Here is a 10,509-nt window from a genome sequence, read left to right as displayed (position 1 = left end):
GCTCAATCAAAATTATTACAAAGTTCAGCTAGAAGCTTCCTTCACCCTGTGGCCCCTCCCCAATTCCACTGGCTTCTGTTGCTGTCCCCAAGGACTGCTGTGAGATAAAGCCAGGGATGGTTTCCCTGGGCTCTAGCTGGGGACCAGGAGTGCCTACAGGGCTTTTCCTGCTGCTGCTTCTACTTTTATATTTTGCTCAACTCGAAATCCATTTCCATTATAGGTAAGGTTAAATCCTCCTGTGGTCTGGATTTTCAGGTTCCCTAATGGGGATGGGTGTTCAGAGGCAGACTTTTCCCTTCTCACACTTTGGGAACTCACAATTTCTTGGATGTCTCACGGAGTTTATAGCAGCAAACCACTTCTTTCTGTATATGTATATGATAGTTAAGACTGAGTGTCAACTTGATTGGATTGAAGGATCCAAAGTATCAATCCTGGGTGTGTCTGTGAGGGTGTTGCCAAAGGAGATTAACATTTGAGTCAGTGGGCTGGGAAAGGCAGACACACCCTTACTCTGGGTGAGCACCATCTAATCAGCTGCCAGCATGGCTAGAATATAAAGCAGGCAGAACAATGTGAAAAGACTAGACTGGCCTAGCCTCCCAGTCTACACCTTTCTCCCATACTGGTTGCTTCCTGCCCTCGAACATCAGACTCCATGTTTTTCAGTTTTGGGACTCAGACTGGCTTCCTTGTTCCTCAGCTTGCAGACAGCCTATTGTGAGACCTTCTGATCATGTGAGTTAATACTTAATAAACTCCCTTTATATCTATCTATCCTATTAGTTCTGTCCCTCTAGTGAACCCTACAATGTATGTGTTTTTATTTATTTTTTTAATCTTCCAAAGTTTAATCGATCAACTCCTTAGAAGCAAAATCTAACAATTACTTCAAATATTCTAAAATTCAACAGAGCAAAATCTCAAATTACTTTCTCATCTTCCTAATTCTAACTTTAAAAGGAGTCCCTCCACGAAGTGACTGCACTTTCATGAGGATGCCAGGGAGGACTCATTGATTTTCACAGTGGATAATGTTGAACTGCTCCAGTTTCAGAGACTCATGAAAAAGAGGATTCAGTATGTTAAAATGTTCACATCCCCAAGTTAAAAATGGAGACTGAATAAAACAGCATCCATATTTCTGGAGAAAAATTAGTACACATGTCACTTCTGTTACAGAAATCCATTTACAGCATCTGTCCCACTCCATGGATGCGACTGGTCTCAGGCATCTCCAGCTTCACCACCTCATTGCACACATGGGAGGCCTGGAAGGCTTTGAACAGAAGCCAAGGTCCCATCAAGGTTCCAGACTTTCAGTGCCCCCTTTGTTTTCATTGAGTCTGGGCTGTTTTAGCTCTGCGGGACTGCCCTGAGTGTTTCCAGGCATCTCTTACTAAATTCTTCTGCAGAAGGGGTGGAAATTACATTGATTGGTACAGACTTTGGTGGAGTGTCTGTCTTTAAGGGTATTAAGTTTATTCTCCAGGGTATTGTCTTGCTCCAGGATTGCAATGTGTTCAGAGTGACCCTCCGGGATGGGTGGGCTTTTGTGTTTTAACTACTGGGCGGCAGGGTCTTCTCCTCCGAAGGCCTCGGCAAGGAGCTTTTGACAGCAGAATGATAGAGGGAGGGTTCCTGATGGCTGCTGGGGCTGGGGCCTGTCTGGCCTGAGTGGGGGTCGAGCAGGGGTTGCTGGGATCTTGGGTTCTGCTGGCAGTTGTTCCCTCTACTGGTCTGGGTCCTGGCAAAGACCCTCGGTGTGTCTGACTCTTGGTTTTCTTTGCTGTATCAGGAGTTCTTGTGCTCAAAACTGACTTCTCTTTTAAAAGTATTCCAAGTTCACCTTTCTCAAATGTCACGAACGAGCAGTAACTGTCTGTGGAAGAAATGGCCATGAAGGCGCCATCGCTAGATCATGAAATGTCACTGAGGGTGTGGTAATGTATATTAGACACGTAACCGAAAGGGAAGGATTCCTGGGTGTCCAGAAGCACAGAGTCCTCCTAAGCCACAGCAAATACCAGGCGGTAGGGCAGACTCATTAGCTCCACACCTGTTTCCACCACCGGCCTCAGTTCAAAGTAGACCAGACAGCTGCCAACAGCAAGAGTGGCTTTTCCAGGACATGGAAGATGAGCGATGGGCCTTTTAAGATTCTTCCTGGAGAAAACGTAAGTGGTGTTCATTACATTTTCACCAGATTCCACACATCCAGCTGGTGTGAGGAGCAAAGATCCATCAGGAGTGAAACTCAGTCTACGGAAGAACAACTTCATGCTGTTGTCATGAAACATCCTGTAGCTTCTTGCCTCTCCTTCAGCCCCTATTCCAGATAGCATCTTTGAAACATTAAAAACCACATGCTTCTTCTGTATACTGTATACCCGCAGCACCCTGTCACAGCTCAGAGTAGCAACATATTGACCTAAAGGTTTACTCCTTGGACATAACTTTTATGTTATGTTAATTGATATTTTTTGTCCTTTATTGACATCCCATATAATGGCTGTGTTATCCACAGAGGCAGAAGCCATAATATTCCCATCAAATATCACACACATCTTCTAAGTGGCCCCGCAGAGTCTTCACAACCATCCAGTTCTCCTTGTTCAACTGGGCCTCGTCCTCATCCTGAAAAGCAATCTGCTCCAGCTCCTTGTTATCATTCACCTTCTACAACAGGATGACAGCATCATCTCCTCCCGATGCTAAAATCTCCCCAGTTGGAGAAAAACGCAGGACATTGAAGGCTTTGGTATGACGAGCAAGACTGGACAAAAATTGCATGATGGCATTTCCATCTCATCCTTTTTCTACCTTCCGGGTCCTGACAGCGGAGTCCACGCCTGCAGACACCAGTCTGTGCGTCCTCCCTGCCGTCCCATGCTGGAAGTCCAGGCTGTACACAGGCTCTTTGTCATGCCAGGCTATTTCACAAGTGATAACTTTCATCCTCCTGAGTCTTGAAGGGGCAAAACGTCTCTCTGGCACCGTTCTGCAGGGACCTGGACGGTCAGCGGTGCCGTCACCTCCCGGGCAGGGCTGTGCTGCTTCCCGCACACTGCAGGCCCCGACCCCTCGTGGGCGGGACCGGAGTTTTTATTTTTATTTCTGTTTTTTGAGACAGAGTGCTCTGTCCCCCAGGTTGGAGTGCAATGGCACAATCTCATCTCACTGCAACCTCCAGCCACCGGGCTCAAGCAATCCTCCCACCACAGCCTCCAGAGAAGCTGGGACTACAGGGAGGTACCACAATGCCTGGCTAATTTTTGTGGAGGCAGGGCCTTGCTATGTTGCCCAGGCTGTTCTCGAACTCCTGGACTCAAGCAATCCTCCAACCTCAGTCTCCCAAAATGCTGGGATTACAGGTGTGAGCCATCACACCCAGCCACGTATGTGTTTTTAATAGTCAATAAATGGGGTGCTATCAATTTCATTCTGTAACTTTATTTTTAAAAATCATCATTCGATTTTTAAGATCTTCCCTCATATGCATGTTCATCCAATAATTCATTGCTTCTAACTGCTTCATGGTACTCCACAATGTGTAGCCATCATATTTGATTTCTCTATTCCTTTCGTAGTGAGCACTTAGGTTGTCTCCAACTCTTGCTACAGTGACATATTCTCATATATGTCTCTTTACAGCATACGGGTATGTCTCATTTTATTGAATGTCACTATTGTACTTTGCAGATATTGTGTTTTTCTCAAACTGAAGGTTTGTGTCAACCCTGTGTCAAGTAAGTCTATCAGTGCCATTTTTTCAACAGCATGTGCACACTTTGCATCTCTGTGTCACGGTTTCATAATTCTTGCAATATTTCAGATGTTTTCATTATTATTATACCTGTTATAGTGATCTGTGGTCAGTAATCTTTGATGTTGCCATTGTAATTGTTTTGGTGCCATGAACCATGCACATAGAAGACAGTAAACTTAATCTATAAATATGTGTTCTTACTACTTCACCAAATGGATGTCCCCTCAACTCTCTCCCTCTCCTCAGGGCTCCCTATTACCTGAGACACAATAATATTGAAATTAAGTCGATTTATAACCCAACAACGGTATCTCACTGTTCAAGTGAAAGTAAGAGTCACACACCTCTCACTTTAAATCAAAAGCTAGAAATGAATAAGCTTAATGATGAAGGTATGTTGAAAGCTGAAATAAGCCAAAACTAGGCCTCTTGCACCAAACAGATAGCTCAGCAGTTAGCCAAACAGTTGGCTGTGAATGCAAAGGAAAAAAATTCTTGAAGAAAATGAAAAGTGCTACTTCAGTGAACACATGAAGAATAAGAAAGGGAAACAGTCTTATGCTGATATGGAGAAAGTTTGAGTGGTCTGCATAGAAAATCAAACCAGCCACAACACTCTCCTAGAGTGGAGAAGTTAATATCTGTCTTCAAATATTCAAACAACAGGCTGACTCTCTTTTTAGGGCTAATGAAGCTAGTGACTTTAAGTTGAACCCAATACCCATATACCATTCAAAAAATCCTAGGGCTCTTAAGCATTATGCTAAATCTACTCTGCTTCTGTTCCGTAAGTGGAACAACAAAGCCTGGCTGACAGCACATCTCTTAGCACCATGGTTTACTGAATATTTTAAGCCCACTGTTAAGACCTACTGCTCAGAAAAAAAGATTACTTTCCATAGATTACTACTCATTGACAGGGTACCTAGTCATCTGAGAGCTCTGATGGAGATGTACAAGGAGATTAATGTGTTTTTCATCACAGCCTTCATTCTCCAGTCCATGAATCCAGGAGTAATTTCGACTTCCAAGTCTTATTCTTTAAGGAATACATTTCCTAAGGCTATGGCTGCCATAGATAGTGATTCCTCTGATGCATCTGGGGAAAGTAAATTGAAACCATTCTGGAAGGAATTCACTATTCTAGATGTCATTAAGAACATTCATGATTCATGAGAGAAGGTCAAAATATCAACATTAGCAAGAATTTGGAAGAAGTTGATTCCAACCCTCATGGATAACTCTGAGGAATTCAATATTTCAGTGGAGGAAGTAACTGCAAATGTGGAAACAACAAGAAAACTCAAATTAGAAGTGGAGGTCAGGTGCGGTGGCTCACACCTGTAATCCCAGGACTTTAGGAGGCCGAGGCAGATGGATCACCTGAGGTCAGGAGTTCGAGACCAGCCTGACCAACATAGTGAAACCCCATCTCTACTAAAAATACAAAAATTGGCTGGATGTGATGGTGGACACCTGTAATCCCAGCTACTCAGGAGGCTGAGGCAGGAGAATCGCTTGAACCCGGGAGGCGGAGGTTTGCAGTGAGCTGAGATCATGCCATTGCACTCCAGCTTGGGGGACAAGAGTGAAGCTTTGTCTCAAAAAAAAAAAAAAAATTAGAAGTGGAGCTGGAAAATGTAACTGAATTGCTGCAATCTCATGATAAAACTTAAATGAACAAAGAGTAGTTTAGTGAGTTTCTTGAGGTGGAATCTATTCCTGATGAAGATGCTATGAACACTGTTGAAATGACAACAAAAGATTTAGAATATTTCATAAACTTAGTTGATAGAGCAGTGGCAAGATTTGAGAAGAACTGACTTCAATTTTAAAAGTATTGTAGGTAAAATGCTATCAAACAGCATTTCAAGTTACAGAAAAATCATTCAGGAAATTGAGAGTCAATCCATGCAGCAAACTTCATTGTTGTCTTATTTTAAGGAATGGCTACAGCCACCCTACACTTCTGCAGTCACCACCCTGAACAGTCTGTAGCCATCAACATCGAGGCAAGACCTACCATGAAAAATATTATAACTTGCTAAAGTCGAGATTATTATCAGCATTTTTAGCAATAAAATATTTTTGCACAAAGTCTGTACCTTGTTTTCTAGACATAATGACATTACACACTTCATAGACTTCAGCGGAGTATAAACAAAACTTTTATATGCACTGGGAAATAAAAAAGGGAATATTGTTTTATTGCAATATTCACTTTATTGTGGGAGTCTGGAAGCGAACCCACAATATCTCCAAAGTATGCCTGTAAATCCAGAAATGGAATGATTGGGTCATGTGGTAAATGCACACTTTTTTCATATTGATGTTTTTATTGAAGCATAACATAACAAATACAAAAGAGTGTATATAGAGCAAGCATACAACAGCATAGAGTGAGATGAGTTTTCACAAAGTGAACACACTTAGGTGACAACTACCCAGGGTGACAAGCCCCCATTCATACCCCATGCAGTTTTAGCCACCTCTTCTCCCCAGACAACCTCTACCCTACTCCTAATACATAGGTTTAATTTCTCTTGAAAGTTGAAATGTTTTTAAAGCAAAATAGAGTATTATATTTTTTAAACTTGGAGGAAAAAAAAGAAATTTTACACCAAGACCGTGAAGATTTTTTTTCCTGTTTTCTTTTAGAAGTTTTATTGTTTGACCTTTTGCATTTTGGTCGTGATCCATCTCAATTCAATTTTCAATATGGTAATAAGGTCAGGTCACCATCCATCCTTGGCCTGACTGTTAGCCTAGTGTATTCACCTGGACTCCTTCTTCAGCAGATCTTGAATTCCTATTTTCATCTTATAAAACTGCTGAAAACTCTGATGATTCTCAGAGGCTTTCTACTTCTGTTTTTTTAGCCCCATACACTCCCAATTCAGCAAATGTCCTGAAGGGAATTCCAGCTGTGTGTTTGAGGCTCTTCGTGTCTCTTTGGGAAATTCTCTGGTTTCGCCATCTCCAGATTCTCAGCTTCTCCCATAACCCAGAATAGGTGAATGACCTTCAGGTAGAGGCTGCTAGCTGCAGCTCACCTCTCTCCAATTTTACACTCTCCAGTCTCAGCCCCTACAGTTCTCTTTGCCTCAACAGCATGTCACTACCTTCAAACAGGCTATTTCTGCCTTGAACTTGGCCTTTCTTCTTTTGCTGGACAAGAGTGCCATTCTGCACAGTTACTCCATATGGCCTTACACAACGCACTTTTCATGGTTTTTGATTTAACCCCCAAATGACTGGGAGAGGTGGGTGCAGTGTTCTTCTCTTTACAGAAGAGGGTTTTGAACCCAGGCTTGTTTATATCCAAATCATACACTATTTTCACAAGACTCTTTACCATTGCTGTCAGGATGGCTCAGCCAGAACCTGGCCTCTCCCTAAGTCATCAACTCCTCTTATGAGCTATAGCTTCACAATGTTGCTTGGTTATAGCATCCCATCTCATGACCCTCAGTCACAAGGAAAGCCATTGCAGGTGACACCTCTCCTGTGCTGGGCCTGCCTCTGAGAGCAACTTCTAATTTTCCACTTCTTTTCTTTCTTCATCTTGCTTCACTGAAGACAATTTGTTCACAGTTTCCTTAACATATTGGTATTACTTTTCTCACTTTATACTGACTTTGTGTGCAACTGCTCCCAGGAAGGGAGATGATCACCATCGTTGTCTAGGAGAATCACAGTTATGTAGTTTACCAGTTTATTATAAAGAATATTACAAAGGATATAGGTTAAGAGATGCATAGGGTGAGGATAGTCTCTCTATCCTAATGGCCACTTAATATTATCTGACCTTTTGATTTTTGCAAATCTGATGTGTGCAAAGTATTTCCTATTTTGCATTTTTATAACTGCTATTTCTGTTGAACAGCTCATCATATACTAACTAGTCACTCAGTTTTCCTCTCCATTCTTTCCTATTGGGTTTCCTGTATTTTCTTTTTAAATTTTTATTCAAAAAAAATTTTTTTGAGACAGAGTCTTGGTTTCCTGCCCAAGCTGGGATATGGTGATACGAACATGGTTCACTACAGCCTCGACCTCCTAGGCTCAAGCAATCCTCCCACCTCAGCCTCCTGAATAGCTGGAACCACAAGCGTGCGTGCACCACTACATACAGCTAATTTTTTATTTTTTTATAGATACAGGTTCTCACCCTGTCACCTAGGCTGGTCTCAAACTGCTGGGCTTAAGTGATCCTCCTGCCTTAGCCTCTCAAAGTGCTAGGAGTACAGGCATGAGCCACCATGCCCAGCCTTCTTATTGATTTGTGGGGTTATGTGGATAGTCTAGTCATTAATACCTTATTGCGTTTAGATAAGGAGACTATATGCCAAATTTATGCCTATCGTCCTAACCTAAGTATTAAAAGGACCCTTTTTTACTCTCAAGCATGTTTTTAAGTTTAGATGTTATAAATATCTTTTCCCGGTCTTTGATTCTTCTCTTAATGTTTTCACTGGTGTTTTAATGCTGTCAAATCCGCTAAGTTTTTGCCTTGTGGTTTGTGCTTAAGAAGTCTGTTTTCAATTCAGACTTGTGCTATTAGACATTTAGGTTTTTCTGGCCATTTGCATTTTCAGACAATGCTGTATTGAATATCTTTTTATATCTCTTTGTTCATATGTGTGAGATTTTTTCTAAGTTGTGTATCTGTGTGGCTGAGACTGCTATGTACTAAATAGTTCCCATCTCCTTTTCCTCTGTCCACACAATGGCTCAAATACATTCCACAGCCTCTCTTATAATTGTTAACTGGGTGCCATGTGACTGGCTTCTGGTCAATAGAATGTGGGCAGAAGTGATATAGGATGTGTCCAGTCCTGGCTCATGAAAACTTCCCATAGGGATCCCCCAGTGTTCTTTCTCCTGCCTTCTGGGCAGATACAGAGGATACAATGGAGGACTCAGAAACCCAAAAAGATGGTGGTGCCACCAGATGAAAACACCTTGAGACCTGGGATTACTAGATGGATCCCAGAATACTAAATTGGGATTTGTGTAAGCGCAGAAAAAAATTATGTTAAGCTATTAATATTTTGATGTTGTTTGTTACAATAATATATTAATTGATGATATGTTTTGGCTCTGTGTCCCCACCCAAATCTCATCTCAAATTGTAATCCTCAGGTGTTGAGGGGGGGACCTGGTGGGAGGTGATTGGATCATGGAGGCAGTTCCCCCATGCTGTTCTTGTGGTAGTGAGTGAGTTCTCATGAGATCTGATAGTTAGAAAATGTGGCACTTCCTCCATAGTTCTCTCTCTCTCACTCTCCTGCTGCCATGTAAGATGTGCCTTGCTTTCCCTTCACCTGCTGCCATAATTGTAAGTTTCCTGAAGCCTCACCAGCCATGCAGAACTGTGAGTCAATTAAACATTTTTTAAATAAATTACCCAGTCTCAGGTCATTCTTTACAGCAGTGCGAAAATGGACTAATACAGTTGAAAAAAGCATGCAGAACTTGAAAACTATAAAATATTGTTGAGGAAAAACTAAATACAAGAGAGAAACGTTGTGTTTCTGAAGTGGAAAATGATTTTAAGATTTCATTTCTTCTCAGATTCATCTATAGCTTCAGTGTAATCTTAGTCAAAATCCTACCAAACTTCGTTCTAAAAATTGACAAGTTGATTCTAAAATTTATATAGAAATATAAAGTGCTTAGAATTGCAATAACAACTTTGAAAAAGGAGAACAATGTTGGAAGACTTATACTAGATGATTTTAAGGCTTATTATAAAGATACAATAGTCAAGATACTATGATATTTGTATGAAAGAGACATATTTATCAATGGGACAGAATAGAGACTCTAGAAATAAATCCACACATATATAATCAATTAATTTTTAACAAAGATAGCAAGGCAATTCAGTGTGAAAGAAAAATCTTTTCAACAAATTATGCTGAAACAATTAGTCAAATGAAAAAAATAAACTCTATCATTAACTCACACTGTATACACAAATGAACTCAAAATAAATTATAATTGTAAAACAAAATTAGAAAACTTCTGTAAGACAACATAGGAGAAAATATAGTGCACCTTTGGATTGGCAAAGATTTCTTAAATTCTATAGCAAAAGCAAGAACTAAAAAAACTTAATATATAAATGGAATTTAATGCACCATTTTTAAAAAGTTTGCCCTTCAATCAATATTCTTACAAAAATAAAAAGGCAAGACACAGATTGAGTGAAAATATTGGCAATATCCGACAAAGAGCCTATATCTAGAATATGTAATAAATTCTTCCAATTTAATGACAACCTAATTTTTAAAACAGGCAAAAGATTTGAATGAATAGTTCATCAAAGAAGATATATAGATAGGAATAACCACATAAAAAGATGTTCAACTTGATTAATCACTAGGGGAAATGCCAAGTAAAACCACAATAATATTACTGTGGACGTTCATTAGAGTGAATAAAATTCAAGACTTCGTATCAAAATTTTGGTGAGGATACAGAGCAACTGGAACTCTCATATACTGCTGGTGGAAATGTAAAATAGTATTTAAAAAAGCAGTTTCACAATTTCTTTAAAATTTAAACATGCGTATACACCACAGCACTATGTCCTAGTCCATTTTTCACTGCTATAATAGAATACCATAGACTGGGTAATTTACAAAGGAAAAAAGTTTATTTGGCTCATGGTTCTGGTGGTTGGGAAGTCCAAGAATATGGTGTCAGCATCTTGCAACGGACTTTGCATT

General features: G+C 40.5%; 1 pseudogene; it reads right to left on the bottom strand.

Moving 5' to 3' along the window:
- Positions 1–1,306: 1,306 nt before the first annotated feature.
- On the bottom strand, positions 1,307–2,961 carry LOC100440208 (chromatin assembly factor 1 subunit B-like; annotated as a pseudogene).
- Positions 2,962–10,509: the final 7,548 nt, after the last annotated feature.

Source organism: Pongo abelii, chromosome 5 (assembly GCF_028885655.2).
Source record: "Pongo abelii isolate AG06213 chromosome 5, NHGRI_mPonAbe1-v2.0_pri, whole genome shotgun sequence".
NCBI classification, from domain to species: Eukaryota; Metazoa; Chordata; class Mammalia; order Primates; family Hominidae; genus Pongo; species Pongo abelii.
Note: the sequence above shows the minus strand (reverse complement) of the source record. Positions and strands in the feature narration are given on the sequence as shown.